This window comes from Astyanax mexicanus, chromosome 4 (genome assembly GCF_023375975.1).
Source record: "Astyanax mexicanus isolate ESR-SI-001 chromosome 4, AstMex3_surface, whole genome shotgun sequence".
Classification (NCBI taxonomy): Eukaryota; Metazoa; Chordata; class Actinopteri; order Characiformes; family Acestrorhamphidae; genus Astyanax; species Astyanax mexicanus.
Window position 1 is genome coordinate 21688144 of NC_064411.1, and position 17592 is coordinate 21705735.

Consider the following 17592-nt stretch of genomic DNA (forward strand, 5'->3'; position numbering starts at 1 on the left):
TAAAAGGAAGTGGAAATATGAAGAGAATGTCCTGATTTACTTTTCCTTCAGCCCAGTCCAGAATGAACTTCTGCACAGAGACTGTTTTTCCAATTCCAGCAACTCCTTTAGTCAGTACAGTTCTGATGGGTCGGTTCTGTTCTGGTAATGGTTTAAAGATGTCATTACATTTGATTGGTCTTTCCTCTGTTTTCCTTTTCCTGGATGCAGCTTCAATCTGTTTTACTTCATGTTCCTGATTGACATCTCCTCCATCTCCCTCTGTGACGTAGAGCTCTGTGTAGATCTCATTCAGAAGTGCTGACTTTACATGGCCTGAAATTCCTTCATTAAGTATCTGATATTTATCTCTCAGCTTGGATTTGAGCTTTCGTTGACATGCTGGGGCCAATTCTGATAACAGAGGAAGAGAATAAGGAACATGTAATTAGCTGTGTCTCTTTATGAAAGACCCCTGTGTAGAACGACTTTGATACAGTCGATAATTGTTAGGTTTAAGGATACATTTGATGCTGTGACACAATATCTTATAATTACAAAATCCAGATAATTATTGCTGATTATTCTAATTTAAAAAGCAGAACTCCACTGAGAAAACAAATTAGCACTAGTTGGTCCCCATTCTCATGACCCAGAACTCTTACTGCTCTCTAGTGTGTTGGCGAGGTCTGTCTGATTCATGTTTCTCAGGATGTGCAGTGTGACCTTCAGCACCCCCTCCTTCTGATCATCATCCACCTCTCCCTCAGAGCATGCTGGGTAATCTGGACTCAGGAGCTTCTTGAATGTGTTCAGCTCGTTCTTCACTAGAGAGATGAACATCTCCTGCAGCTTCTGATTAAGAACAAACATCAGAGAATCACTAAAGCTGTTACAGTACAGAGAGAGATGATGACACTGATCTGAGGAGATGGATGCTCCGATGTGTAAAAGGTCTTATCAAAACGTTAAAGTAAAGTTCCCATCATATTTATGGTTCAGTACTAACCTTGAATATGTGGTCCAGTTCTTTTCTGGAAAAGTTTTTTTTCTTTTCACTGTGGATGAACAGAAAAGCCACACTGTAATCCACATTATTAAATCAGCTGATCCAAAAAACGTGTTTCAATAAAATATGGTGAGATTATTAATCAAATAAAGAATAGCAGGAAAATAACAGATACAAAAAAAAGATTAATCTGTAATTAAAATAAAATGTAAATAAATGTATCAGGAATACCAGAACCAGGAGAGACACACGCTGATAAGTCTGATGAGTCAAAGAGTTTAAACAGTTTATTAACAAAAGGGACAAGCAGATAAGGATAGTCTAAAGCAGGCAGGGTCAGTAACATAAAGCCAGCATAAACAAACAACATACCAGTAGAGAGGAGAAAGCAGGGTCGGTACACAGAGAAATAGACAGAAGTGGAATAAGCAGAAGGGTGGTCTAATAACAAGCAACAGAAAGCAAAAAAAAATAAACTGAGCAAGGCAAAAAGGGTAAACAGTAAAACGGAAACGGGTCAATAAACGATAAGGCAGAATAACAAAGAGATACGTGTCGTAGAAGAGCTAGGGAACCTAGATTCAATACTCAGCAACTAATAGCTGAAACTGAGGGGTATTTATACTCAAAAGTTCAGGTGAGCAATCAGTAGCTGTAGCTCAGCAGCTCAGCAGCAATGTGAATGTAATTAGAAAGAAACCAGCTAAAATGTTTTCCAGAATTTCAATTAACATAATATGTTTTAAAGTGTATTATAATTAATTCTGAATACATTACTGGTCTATGTATCGTTCTAGAACACATTCTCCCATTCCTGGATGTATGTACTCCCCATCCCCAACAACTGAGATGATAAATATATGCACGACAGATTATAAACTTTTATTCAATGCTATTAAATAAACAATAAATGTCCTGTTTTCAATGAACTGGAAAAATAGTTTGAGAAGCAATAATCCTAGCAAAAAAAATGTTTCCACCAGACACATAAAGCACTTTGTGGTTTTGGCCACCAGATGGCGCTAATGTGCTCTGTGTCGTAAAGCTTTGAGTGGAGAATATTTTTCGTACAGTTAGGAGAAACGATCCAGCACTTATATAAGCTTTAGTTTAACATCAATAATATTTTAGATACGTTAGCAGAGCCATTTCAGCAGAAGTAGCATTAATTGTGTTTAATTTAGTATAAAAGAGGACAGAACAGAGCACATGTACCCACATGGACAAAATTTGTTGGTACCCCGCGGTTAATGAAATAAAAACCCACAATGGTGACAGAAATAACTCGAATCAATGCTTTGAAAAATCTCATGAAACAGGCCTGGACAGAAATGATGGCACCCTTAACTTAAGATTTAGTTGCACAACCTTTTAAGGTAATCACTGCAATTAAATGATTCCTGCAGCTCTCAGCAGGTAATTTGGTCCACTCCTCATGAGTTAACTGCTCCTGCTGTCTCAGGTTTGAAAAAGCCTTTTCCAGACGGCTCCATGTTTCAGCTCCTTCCAAAGATGCTCAATAGGATTTAGGTCAGGACTCATAGAAGCACTTCAGAATAGTCTAATGTTTCCTCTTAGCCATTCTTGGGTGTTTCTATCTGTGTGTTTTGGGTCATTATCCTGTTGCAAGACCCATGTCCTGCGACTGAGACCAAGCTTTCTGACACTGAGCAGCACATTTCTCTCTAGAATCTCTTGATAGTCTTGACATTTTATTGTACCCTGAACAGATTCAAGACCCCCTGTACCAGATGCAGCAAAGCAGCTCCAGAACATAACAGAGCCTCCACCATGTTTCACAGTAGGGACAGTGTTCTTTTCTTCATATGCTTCATTTTTCTGTCTGTAAACATAGAGCTGATGTGTCTTGTCAAAAAGTTCCAGAAGCTTTGTGGCTTCTCAACATGTAGTTTAGCAAATTCCAGTCTGGCTTTTTAATGTTTTGTTTTCAACAATGGTGTCCTCCTTGGTCGTCTCCCATTAAGTTCACTTTGGCCTAAACAGTGATGGTGTGATCTGACACTGATTCTCCTCGAGCTTAAAGTTCACCTTTAATCTCTTTAGAAGTTTTTCTGGACTCTTTTGTTACCTTTCGTATTATCCGTCCAGGGAGGTTAGCTACAGTCCTGTGGATGTTACATTTCTGAATAATATGTGAACTGTAGTCACAGGAAATTCAAGCTGCTTAAAAATGCTTAAAAAATAACCTTTAACTTTAACATGCTTTTAATTTAATTAAATTTTCTCCTGAAACAACTCTTTCCTTCACTTCCTCTGGTCCATGTTGAGTGTGGTACACACCACTTCACCAAACAGCACAGTGACTACCTGTAGCCCTATATATATATAGACCCACTGATTGATTACAAGATTTAGACACCTGTGATGCTAATTAGTGGACACACCTTGATTTAACATGTGCCTTGAGTCACATTATTTTCAAAGGTACCACCATTTTTTTCCAGGCCTGTTTAATGACTTTACTTTTTAAAACAATAATGTTGAAGCACAGTTGAAAATCAATGTCAGATTTTCATTTATTTATTTTCATAGAATTTTTATTTAGTATTACTTTTGTCAAATTCAAGTTATTTCTGTGACCATTGTGGGTTTTTCATTCACGCTTCATTTTCCTCCAAATCTCTCTCTCTCTTCCCCATGCTTTCTCACACACACACACACACACACAGCTGAAGGCATGTTTTCTCGTTCCAGGCTGCTAAAGGTGGAATATGGAGCTACTCTAGAGTTTATTTCCTCCATTAAAGCTCTAGTCTGCCAAACACAACACACTGCACAATGATTGTTGTCCCTTCACAGAATATTGTTGCGATTAATACAATTAAAGTTTTAATTTGATTGATATAACTTAATTATAATATAAAATATTATAATATATTATAATATAAAATATAATTTAGTTTTGCCAATCTAACACTGATGCTTTTATTCAAGAATATCTGGTAGGTCACATGGTGCACTGTTGAATATTTGAAGTTTAATGTTTAAATATTAAATATATTGTTTTCATTAATACATTTAGTAAGAAAATCTTACGATCATTTAAGAAATGCAGTTTATTACAATATAATACTTTTCTAAACGTGTTTTTGAATAATGCAAAATACTGTTTTTTTATCTGACAAAATTACGAAAATGATTTAGATATTGTTTCTATCAGTATCACACCCCCCTAATATAGATATATGTGTAATTCTCCAACCTGTAGCTGATATTGTAATTTACTCTCATTGTTCAGGTCAGTCAGTCTAATCTAAACCCCGCCTCCCAATCACACCCAGCTGTGTACAATGATCATTACATACAGAAAAAAACTCACACTGACCTTCTGTGTGTGTGTGTGAGGGTGAGTGTGTGTGTGTGTGTGTGTGTGTGTTATATGGTTTAAAAAGATAAATTATAGTAAAAATCAGTAAAAGGGTTTTGGTGTTTCACTCACTGTGGGTCAGAGGTCATATCTTCACTGCTGAAATTAGGACGTTCCTCGATGGACGTGTCACTCTTCATAGAAACACAGCTGGGTTCTGGAGAAGCTCCTCTCTTGGTTTCAGTTCTGTTAACACTAAACACAGTGAAACTCCAGCATTTACACAGTGAAACTCCAACACACAGCACATCTTTAATAAAGATCAGGAACTGAAGAGCTTCACTCTCAGAACAGAACAGTAGTTTAGTGCAGTGATGTACCGAGACCCAGAGCTTCCTCCTCCACTGCTGAAGAATGGAGGATTCATCATGGACCAATCACTCTTCATAGACACTCCACTGGGGGCTGGAGATGCTGCTCTCTTCTCCCTGTAAACAGATCTTCATGATGATCCATGATGAGAGTAAAGTGTGGAGTAATGTGTTCCTTTACTAAAACTTATTCACAGGTTCCAGACTAACTTCTTCATAACCGTCCCAGAAGCGTCCCGAAGCTTTCTGTCAGCTGCCCAAAACTGAAAAACGCTCGTCTAATAAATATACATATTTTAATTTCTTTAACAATACTGCTGAATATATTTGTGTGTTTGTTATGATGTCACAATGTCATCACCTGATTAGATCATATTTATTATATGTATTTTATAGATCTGTGACTAGTTCATAACATGTATTGGTAAGAGCTACACAATTACACACTTATACTGTATTATAAACTAAAAGGTATATTTTTATACTGAACTCCAACAGAGATACAGATCAGAACAGAATAGAACAAGTCTTTCTGTGAGAAGCTTCATTCCACAGCTTTAATATCAAACCCAATCACTTCCATCTGATCTATATAAATGCAGCACTTCAGGATTTCCTCATTTCTAATACTAATGTAAACCCAGACAGCGTTTGGTAAAATTTAAGACCACTTCGAATCCACTTTCACTACAGACTAATCCAATCTAGATTTTGAGTAAATCGTCACATTTATGTAAAAATATATGGACCATATTTTTGAACATAAATGTGCAACCACCCCATACCATAGCAACCACCTAGCAACAGCACAACATCACTACAGCAACCGCCTAATCCTGTTCCTGTGCCAGAAGGAAACATATTATTAATATTAACAATTAGATATTAAAGGCAGATATGTACTTTAAATACAGATTAGAAACACATTCTACTATAAGAATAACTGGCTGGTTTGTTAAGCGTTTCTCTGTGTTTAAATACAGCACAGGGTTCTGACTCTGGTCCAGGAGAAACTCTGTTCTCAATATTTTAAAACTGTAAAATATGCAGATCACAGGTCCAGGATTAGAGCTGAAACCATTACAATACAAAACTACTTTACATATTAAACCCATCACTTAATTTACTCACTTTAGGACAGGAGGTCCTCCTCCACTGCTGGAGTTCTGAAGATCCATCATTTACTCTTCTTCATTCACACACAGCTGAACACTGCCGACACCGACCCCTGAGAACAGATCAGCCGTTACAATAAAACCTTTATTCTTACAATAATGATATTATCATCAGAACAGCATTAAACAAAACCTGATAAACTAACAAAACAAACCAAACAGAGAACGATACATAACAGTGTGATTTACCCTCGTTACACATTATTCTACAGATTACAGAAACATTTACTGTTATTATAATGATTATAATTTAATTATTAGTAGTAATATTACTGCATTACACAACATTATAAATATACACACTGTTCTATTATTATTAAAAATATGATTATTATGTTACTGAATCAGAATAGAGAGATTATTTAAGTATAATATAAAACAGCAGGATTAAAAACACTAACACTCCACGTGATCTTGAGCTCCGTTGCTCCCCCTGCTGGTTGAACAGCGCTACTGCATATAAACACGCCTTTATAGCAGTTCCGTGTTTTTATCTCCCCAACAGATCAAAGTCCACATTAAGCAGTAATGCGCTTTAAACAGCATAAACTACACTGTGATCAATAAATATCAATCTATATCTGCGCATTTCTCTTCAGTTTACAGCATTATTGATCTGTTACAGCTGATTGTTCTCCAGCCGGTCTGATCTAGACCAGGTCCAGGTCTGATCCAGGCCCGGTTCAGATCTCCATGCTGATCCTGGTTCTTCCAGTGGAATCGGACACTGAGCTGAGCTTAAAGAACCGGATCTGGATCTGAGGAACCTTTAGAACCGGTTCTGACTTTAAGCTACACGGTTCTGTTCTACATTCTCTTCAGTTCTGAACTTACCGAGTGAATCCAGACTTCTGTCCTCAGGGGTGTAGCAGCAAATGCTGGGCCCTGTACACTCTCAATGTCAGTGGGCCCCTATCCATGCCAGTATACAAGGAAGGTGAGCGAAAAAAAAAATCTGGATTTTCATGGGCCCTTCTCCCTACTCGGGCCCTGGATAGTCAGGTCCACTTTTCCCTCCACTACCACACCCATGTCTGTCCTCTTCTAATGGAGGAGACTGAACTTACTTTCACTCTCTCCTTCACTGCGTCAAACCTCTCTCACTCTAAGACCCGCCCCCTCGTTCTCTCACAGCGAATAGGCGCTGGGTGGGCGGAGCTATTGTTCGTTTTTGGCTATTGTCTGCCAATGATATCAAAGGGCTGAATGGAATGTTTGAATCCCCGCACTGCGCATGCTCTGACCCACATTTTATAACGTTTTCATGAGTTTTTCAGTTTGATGAATCTGTTTTCTTTGACCGCATTAAACATAGCCTGAGCTCACTGTCATTTTTTATTTAAGGGTTACATAAAGGTAAATGACAATTAAACAAATAAAAAACAAATAAAATAAATAAACAATTTATAAACAAACTAAAGAAAATCTGTTTCTAATCACCTCTTTTATCTCAACTTCACTTTAGTGATTTACATCACTAAATCATTTCATTTACCTCTTAAATATAATTATTTTAAAATAAAAAAACAGTTGGTATTTTATGTTCTCTGATGTGTCTATACTGCATGTGTGTGCACTGTGATAATAATGCTGGGAGAAAGGAGCACTGTCTCCATCTAGTGTCTTTGAGATGTTCTGCATTTTATATAAGGGTGGTTGACATGACATGGTCTTTTTTTTTGGTCCAGTGTGTCAAATATATGTAAATTATAGAAACATATGTCAAAAACTGTGGTGATATTGTTCAGAAATTGCTGATTTACATACCTGTCAAGTTTTAGATTTAAAAATAAGGGATATTTTCCTCTGTCCACTTAAAGCCGTCCCACCAGCCCAACGAAGGTTCAGTATCCCTTACATTTTAAGACAGGTTTAAAAAAAAATCTAAAATAACCACATGTGAACCACTTACACTACAATTTGATTATCAGAATCTGAAATGTTGTGGACATTCCTACATATGTCATTCTTTTAATAAAGCCAAATTAAAAACACTTTTCTAGATATAAAAAAAGGTTAAGATTTCATGTCTTTTTTTGGCATAATGCACTCTTTTATATGATTTTTTTTTTTTTTATTTAATGGATTTAAAATTGAACAAAAGGTGCACAAATTCTGCAAAATGACTGTTGGTGACCTAAAAATAGTATCATGAGCTTTTACTAAAAGGACATGGACCATATATGTTCCATCAGTAAAAATTAGTCCTAAGGGGCCTACACAATTAATAATCTTTAATCAATACTTCTTTCTTTTTATCACTCCACCCCTGATCAGTTCAGTTAATTTCGGTCCTCTCCACATTTCTAGTTAAACTGAGTCACAAACTTAATTTTTTTTTATTTTAAGAGGTTTAATCTGTGTGTTTTATTTCGGAGACGAGTATTTTTAAGCAGCTATCAGAAAATTTTCATCATAGTTTCCATGATAAGCCTACCGTTACCTTTCTTTTAGAAAAATCGCTGTATATCCAGATCTGTTTTAACATCAGCTGCTCCAACTAGCTGCTCCGACTAGCTGCCTGAACAGCGCAGGGGGCTTCCCCACACTGACTCTCCTTTGCAAGCTGATTGGCTGTTTCTCCTGAAAGTTGGGACTTTCTCCTTGAACCGGCTCCACGATTGGTTAAGAGACACAGAGCGGTCAGTGCCCTGTCTCCTCAATAATATATATATTTTTATTTTAATATAATACGGGACATTTTACGCGAAAATACTAATACGGGAGGACGGCGGGAAAGAGGAGTAAAATACGGTAGTTTCCCGGCCAAAACGGGAGACTTGACAGGTATGGATTTATGTAAACTTACAGAGCATTCATAGGATTAATTTTTTTTTTCACAATTTTCAGTAAAACCAAAGAAAATGCTCACATGGTGTGACTGTTCCAATTACATTTCATGAAATTATATTTTTAATAAGAACAAGTAAATGAGGACTTCCAGTTGGACATGATAGGAGTAGCAGGGTGAGTGGTGAGCTCCTGGTCTAACTGGAGGATAAAACCCTCACTATCCAGCTGATCACCAACGTCAATAGAAATTCATTTCAGGTTGAATGTTGGTCATGAAGTCAGATTAAAAAAATTACGTCAGGATAAAAACTAAAACTGTTACGTACCTGCACTCTTAAAAATTCAACTAACTTTAACTCAGAAAAACTTGATGGATGAGTGGAGCAAAAACCGAGGCCGATAGGAGGAATAAAACAAGATTATCCTCTGAGTTCTGCCCTTTACGTTCTAGCCATAATGATGAAAGAATACAAGGTATTAAAAGAGGAGATTATTTAGTTAAAATCACAGCTTATGCGGATGATATTACAGTTTTTATTACAATAAAAAAGACTTAAACATTATAATGGAATATTATACATTTTATGAAAAAGTTTCTGGTGCAAAGCTTAACATGGCTAAATCTGAATGTGTGTGGATTGGGGATCAAAGAAAAAAGTTCAGAGTCGATGTTCCAGATAAAGAGCAAATAAAAATTTTAGGTGTGTATTTTAATAATGGTGACTGTGTGGACAGTAAGTGTAAACAAAAAGAGGAAGTAGTTTCTGAAGAAATAAAATCCCTCTAATAACACATCCAACGATCAGTCACCCAAACCGAGTTCTACCAGACGCAGTGGAGGAACCAGGTCCAAGTGAAGCTCTCTACAATGGAAGTGAAAGAGTAGAGGATGGAAATGAACGTCATCATGAAGATTTAAGTAGCAGCGGAAGCAGCAGCAGCAGCGGAGAGACAGACGGAGGAAATCCGAACACCAGCATCTCGTCTGAAGGAGACAGCAGCGAGGAGTACGAGTCTGCAGCAGCCGAAACACAAGCAAACCAAGTTCCTCCTCCTTCTTCATCACCTCTTCTTCCATCTATGACCAGATCTACCACCATACATACGCACAGGGGCTGCTGCATCCAACAAAAAGAAACGGAAGAGTAAACCTAAAAAAGGAGGTTAGAAGCAGAATGAACAATACACTAAGAAAAAGTAAAAGAAATAAACATTTCTTTATCTCCTCTGTCTGACCTAATATTGCACTATGCAGTGTTGGGGGATTCAGTATAAAAAGAACAGGAATGAGAAATTAAGTATATTTAAAAAAAAAAATAGCAGAGATTTGTTGTGTTGTGTTTACAGTAAACGAAACTAAATACATATGAAGATATAGAAAATCCCCCCAAAAATGTGGGATAATGGTTATTTCTTCTTTTCTATTGGAGAATGTAAAGCTGATGGAATTGATTTATTATTCTATAATCAATTGTTTGAAATAACCAACAAAACAAAACTGGAAAGATTTTTTTCCTCTACCAGCATGGATGTAAAGACACTTGTAAAATTCTGGACAGGACACATCTCTGATTATGACACTGAGCTATATTTAAAACATTGCTGTGATATTCTGAAGCCTGCAGTTAAACCAGTGGATAATCGTGGAACGTGGTATGAAGCATCAAGTGAAACTACGTAAAGATGCTGTAGATCATTTGGTTAAATGATTATTTTGATTGGTTATCACTGCCTTATGTACGTTCACTCATTTGGAGGCGGAGCCTAACAGCAGTCTGTGTTTCTGTTCATTGTGGCTGCTGGAGTGAAGTGCGGATTAAACAAATAAACTGTGGTTCCTTTCTAAGACTAGAGTGGAATGAGACAACGCTGACATTTGTACTTTGTGTTCAGACGTGGGACACAACTATTTCACATGCCCTAAATCCTACGCCAACAAATTCAAGCAAAGACTAGGCTTTCCAAGACCAAGTGATCTAAAACACACAGAATCCGGGGCATTTACAGAGATAGAGACGGGACTGATGCAAGTTCAAGGTACGATCATCAACACTATCAAGATCATAGAGGAAGAGCAAGTGTCCAGAGTGGAGAAGCGGAAAAAGAAGTGTCTTAAGAGGAGCTTTATGAAGAGGGTGAAGAATCAAATTCAGATGGAAGTTCAGATGAAAGCGACTGGTCAAGCGAATCGTCAGAAAGTGGAGAAATATGAAGGACAGTTACGATAACCCCTTTATGGAGATGCAATTTTATGCTAATTTTCATGTGATTTGCACCAACTACACTCTAAAACATTGTATCTTAAGTTTTACATAGAGCACAATGATAAATCAGGGTTTAAACTGAACTGAAACAATTATTCACCTCCAGTCTTTTATTTCCATTATTTAAGTTCCGGTTGAGAACATCAAATGCTGACAAAAATGTAAAAAAAAAAAAAAAAAAAAAAAACCGTTATTTTTGGATTGTACAATGTGTGTATGGATGCTGGTGATATAAAATCAGTCATGTTCTACATTTCCTGATTCACCAGGGTCTTGAAAAACAAGGTGCAAAATTTGTAAAAGATACAAGGAAGCATTTCATTTGTTTTACTACCTTATAAAAAATGTAAAAGTATACCCAAAACTTTCCTGACACCACATATTGGACATCAAAGTCTTTTAGAAAATAAAAATAGAATTTCTAAAAATCTTATCAAATCCTGTCTGTAGGTTTTGCCTGTAGTATTATGTGGTGACTTGTCTGAAAGACAGGGTTGCAGATAATACAGTTAATATTACAAGAGAAGGGAAATTACTGGGATATGTCATGGTTAGCACAGAATGGCAGACACGTGCAGATACTGATAAAATCAAAATGTGTTTATTATAAGAATAAACAGATGACAACAGAGTCGATACAGAGAAATGGGTGATCACCAGTAAACAGAGCAATGAAGGCAAAACCATACCAGAAACGATAACCAGTCCAGAGTTCATACACGAGCAATCCAGTATCAGAGGTAATCCAAGAGGCAGTAGTGAAAACACAGTTAAGGTCATACACAAACAATCCAGTATCAGAGGTAAAGGCAATAATCGGCGTCGAGAAAACAAAAGCAAGGTCATACACAAAGTAAACTGAGGCAAGAGATAAGTAACGCTTTGTAAAGAGGAGAACCTATAATACGCGGCGTGGTAGTCTGTTTGGCCTGCACCTTTATAGTGCCAGTAATCAGTATTCGGGACTTCCTGGAGGAAGCAGGTGAGGTGTCACGTGATCAGGTGAGTGCGTGATGTCAGCGGGTGGTGCATTCTGGGTAGTGTAGTTGTTGACCTGAGAACCTCCGTTAGAGCTTGGTGTGGAAGGGACAGAGGAGCTAACAGCACCAGACGTGACAGGATAAGTATAACATGGGCTAAAGGATTCCTTTAGAGAACTTTTTCCTCTTTAGAGAGACTTTCCTCGTTTTGATTCTTGAGTTAAAACACGCATTGATAGAATATATGTTACTAAAGATATAAAAGTCCTAAATTATAGAACTGTACTCATGTAAAATTAAATCTGCGAATCAGAGAACAACGGGGGTTCTGGAAGCGAAACACACAGTGCCTAAAAATATTACTAAAAATCAGAAAAACTAAAGACGTGGAAGTTTAAACCCATTCTAATGCAAAATTATGGGATTAAAATGTTTCTGGTACATAAATGTGAAAAATAAATTGTAAACAAAATGAATATTACAGTAAACTTACAGCAGAATATGAGGAAATTCAAAACAAAAGAGATAAAACTATAGAAGATTAAGATAATCTTTTAAAATTAAAGTCAGAATTGTCTAAGATGAATAAAAAAATTTAAATTTAAAACTTTAAGCAGGTATGGATAATAGCTGCTCAGGAAACACAAGAAATGTTATTAAACGGGTAAATGACAAGAGAAATGAAAATGATTAAAGGGATTAGAGATGAGCATGGGAATGTAATAGAAAACAAAAAAGAAAAGCAGAAAATTATAAAGGAAACAAAAAAAATCACAATTTTTATCAGACCAAAATTACAAGCAGGGGACCTCTCATAATATCAACCAATTACAAAGGAAGAAATTGTTGAAGTAAATAAGTGTTTACATGATGGGAAAACTCCAGGACCAGACGGTTAACCTCCGAAATGTTATAAGACATTATTATAGTTTATTACAAAATTATTTTAATAAAGGCATTAGAGATGGAAAAATGAATGACTTGTTCTATAAGGCTGTGATTACCTTGATTTATAATAAATGAATGAATTTAAATAATGATAAGGAATTTTAGATAATTACTTTAGATCAGAAAAAGGCTTTTGACTATGTGTCCAGGAAATATTTATGGGATGATTTGCAGCACTATGGTTTTCCACCAAATTTAATTTATAAGATCAAGTTATTAAATGAAATTAATGCTAAAGGGTATTTTAACAGAATTTAAGACACATAGAGGACTCAAACAAGGCTGCCCCTTTAAGTGCAGTATTATGTGTGTGTTAGCAGTTAGTCCCCTTTAAATAAAATTAAAAATGATACCAGAATTAAAGGAATTGATATCTTAGGTAAAGAATCTTTTAAACTTACAGACTTTGCTGATGACGACATCACAGTAATCATAAGAAATCAGAAAGAGCTCAGGATTATAGAATTTATGAAGACGTAGCAGGAGCAAAAGTCAATTTGGATAAAACAGAAGACATCTGGATGGGATAAAATGATCCTCTATTTTTGAACTTAGCAATTAAAAATCAAATAAAAATTATAGGACTTTATAACAAAATATAAATGTGCTGAAATGTACTGGAAGTGGAAAATAAATTAAATCAGTAGAAAATTGCAAATTATAAAACTAGGATCCAGATAATTAAAACTTTTGTTTAGTCAAAAAATGTGTTCCTTGCTACAATATATAGTTAATATAATATAATATATTAGTTTTACTACACAACACGGTTCACCAGACACAGGTAAGTTAGAGTGGCAGCTTGTTATCTACCTGCTCTGAGCTAGCTAGCTAAGCTAGGTGACTGAAGCTAATTTAGTGATTAGCTAGCGTAGCGGCCTCTATTTTCAGCCATTTCAGTCAAAATTGTGGAAATGTAAGCTTACTGTAAATTAATCTAAGAGCTTTACTCACCCAAATAATCAGTTTTAAGGAGAGAAATCTGTGTAGATTAAAGTCCAGCGCTCGTTTGACTTTGAAAGAACATGTTTTTTTTAGGAAATTAAAGTTTTGTTTACTCTGTGACAAGACCTGACAGAGACAAGACCTGCTGAATTAAAAGGGTCCCCTATTTTACATTCAGATTAAAATACTCTATATTAACTGGAAAATATATTCACTTAAGCTTTTATTTTAATAATAACAGCTCTTACCCTGATATTTGTGGCTGATAATGTGTGTAATAATGTATGTTTAATGTCTATAGGAGACATGGTGTTTCTTCATTAGGCTCCCTAAGTAGTGTACAAGATAAAAAATCTAGAAAAATAGCCTCACGCTGCGGAAATGCGGTGCGCACTCAACACAGTTTCTTACGCACTGATTTACAACATTGTTAGCGATACTAAAATAATGTTTTATGACAGGTTTTTTTTTGTAAGAATAAAGTTTTAGTGTTCGTCTAAGGCAGGAGGTAAGGTGTTTTAAATTTTCTTAACGCAATTGTTTGATTTACTTTATTAATAATAAATATTTGTATATAATACAATATTATATATAATTTGTGTGGATTTTTAATGTAATAGTTTTCTATGTAATACTTATTTTGTGTGTGTGTAATAATCTTGTGACTTGTTGTTTTGTCAGCTTTGTGTGGTGTGTTCAATCAAGTGCGTGAATATATTACAGGTCCAGATACAGTAAATTCTTACATTAAACTTTTCTTTTGTTTGTTTGTTGAGATGATTTTATTCAGCAGCTGCTATTATCTGCTCCTGATCAGATTTCTAGAGGAGATGTTTTTTGGTGGAGCTTGGAGGCCATCTGCTGGTGGAACACAGACACTGCAGTGATTTATGAATGAGTGAGAATACAAATCTGTTTACCTGTTTTGTAATGTTTTATTTCTTTACATGAATTTGGATTATGAGGGTCACATGTGGTTGTCTAATAGTGTTACTTCTCATGGATCAAGAGAGTTTTTAACTGATCTAAATATTTTATGTGTAGAGTGAGTGAAAAAGATAGTCTGAATTATTAATATAAAAATTTACAATAACTTACACACTACACATTTTATTGTTTAAATTTGACTTTAAAAAATTGACTGCTCTTACTTTCTGTATCAAAAGTAAGGCTCCTTTTTGGAATACAATATTAGTGTGATTGCCAAACATTGTCATCGGATATGTATATAATATATTATTATTAAGATGTGTGTCTCCATTATAGCCAAACTTTAAGGAAGTGGCGAACCAAATACTGTAGTTCTTTCTACAGTGGAGAATTTAGAGGAATTTGTGGGGGATATGCAAGCTAATATTCAGGAACAAGTATTGAACTTACTCTCAGATGATGATCCCTCCAGATCAGCCATACAACAGTTTTTTAAAAGGGTGGACAATCCCTTTAGCCAGTTTAATTCCAATAGCAAATGGAACAAATAATCAATATATTTCAGGGAAAAATGGAATGGAATATAGTACAGCCTGTTAACCTGTGTATAAGAGTAAGGTATGATAGCAGACGTAATAGCAGAATTGGAAACTATGAGCAAATTCCAGTTGTTGTCGAGTTCATATACGTGTTCCTTTATTGGGAACACTCCGGTTCATGTTCAAGAATGAGAATATTTGTGATATGTTCCAAATATGAGCCGTCTGATAAATATGAGGACTTCTGTGATGGAAGCTACTTCACAAATAATCTTTTTTCAAGAAACAAGTGTGCTCTCCAAATCCAATTTGTGCTTTGATGATTGAGTGTGAAAATCATCTAGGTTAAAAAAAATGGATACATAAAGTTGGCTGCCTTTACTTTATCCTTAGAAATCTCCCTCACATGGTGAATTCTACATTAATGAACATTTGTCTGCTATCACTGTTCTACCTCTTGTGAGGGACTTGAAAATATAAGACTACTGGGGTTGCTGTTTCATTTGCATAGGTGGTACACTGGTGATAACTTGGGCATGCATAGCATTCTTGGGTATGTGGAATCTAAATATTTTTTGCAGATTTTTCTTAATAGAAAAATCATTGGTTCAGTTGATTTTTTCAGAAGATGACTCATGTTTAACCCTAAGATCACCTGTTCTGAATGAACAGCATTATGTTGTCTTGGTCGATGATCAAACATTGCCCTCTTCATTTGGCATTAAGAGAAATAGCATACTTAATACACTGCAATATTTCAATATTGCAGAAAATTATGCTGTTGACATCATGCATGATATTGTGGAAGGGGTTGGTCAATATGAGGTCAAATTGCTATTTGAACATTTCATCTGTAAAGATGGCTTGTTAAACAGGATATATGCTTTCAATTATGGCTATCTGGAGAAGACAAACAAGCCAACAAATATAAATTTTGAATCTGGAGGACATGGGGTTAAATGCATCACAAACACTGTTTGATAAACATTCCTTTAATATTTGGTGACCTGGTACTAGACAATTATTTAACCTCTTAAGCTCCAAGCCTATTTTACCATTTTCCGCCTGAAATTACATACTCACATTTGAAGGCTTATCACTCTAATATTAAATAACTCAGAGTCAAATCTATGAATTAATATTACTTAAAAGCCTTTACATAATTCATATAAGACACTTTAATTATTCAATTGAACATGTAATGGCCAAAATATGGTAAAAAACAGGAACATTTTTAGGCGCTTTTCAGATTTTCTATTTTTTTTTTCAGACATATAAAATTAACTATTTATATGGATGAAGGGTTTTACTAGCTAACATTGTAAAATTTGTCCAATATAGCCATAACATTTTGGTGATTTTAGGACTTACTGTGGCCGAGATATTTAGCTTTATTTGCTTCAGTGCGTTTATAAGCGCCAGCGTTTGGTTAGAGAGTTAGGAGGTGTGTTAACCAAAGTGTCTATGTTAACAAAAGTCTATATTTCATGTTTTTGAAATAAAACTAATTTTGTCTTTTAAAAAGATTAAAACCCAATCTTACAAATTTTAGAGTACCTCCCTCCTCCATCAGCAGCCTCGTAAGGACACTTTAGGGACCCATCAGCTATTCACATGTTAAGCACTTGAGGTGCATAGCTCCCCATTCAAAATGTAACGAAAAAAATTCCCCGACCTAGGTATTTCTCGGTATAAGTAGGTTTATTAGGACTAGACAGACAGATTGACACATTTTGGGCTTTCTAAAACCTTTGGTTGGGGAGTTAGGGTATTCGTTCACCAAATGGTCTCTGTTCACAAAAGAGTATATTTTAAGTTTTTGAATAATGGTAAATATGTATTTCTCGGTATGTGTAGGTTTATAAGGGCGACTAGCCGGACAGATTGACACATTTTGGCATTTCTAAAACCTTTGGTTGGGGAGTTAGGAGGTGTGTTAACCAAGAAGCTCTGGTGAGTAAAATTTACCTAGCACTGATAGATTATGATGCTATCCTTAAACTGGTGTGTATCTGAACAGAAAATGCAGAATAAATGTAGCTGAATTGACCGGGGCAAGTTAAAACGTCAAAATGCAAGTTACCTTATTAGTTACCTCTTAAATTCAACAGTTGCATTCATTTGTATATGTTAATAGATGTATAACAACCTGCTGTAGAATTATTTGTATATTATATAAGTAGTAGTCATTAACGTAAACTTGTAATGTAAACTTGTAATTTTAAAGAAATTTTGTCTTTTAAAATTCTTAAAACCCAATCTTACAAATTTTAGAGTACCTCCCTCCTCCATCAGCAGCCTCGTAAGGACACTTTAGGGACCCATCAGCTA

General features: G+C 35.6%; 1 pseudogene; it reads right to left on the bottom strand.

The window, feature by feature from the left end:
• The window catches only part of LOC125801440 (zinc finger protein 239-like), a 91483-nt pseudogene extending 85567 nt beyond the window's left edge, over positions 1 to 5916 (bottom strand).
• Between the last annotated feature and the right edge of the window lie 11676 nt (positions 5917 to 17592).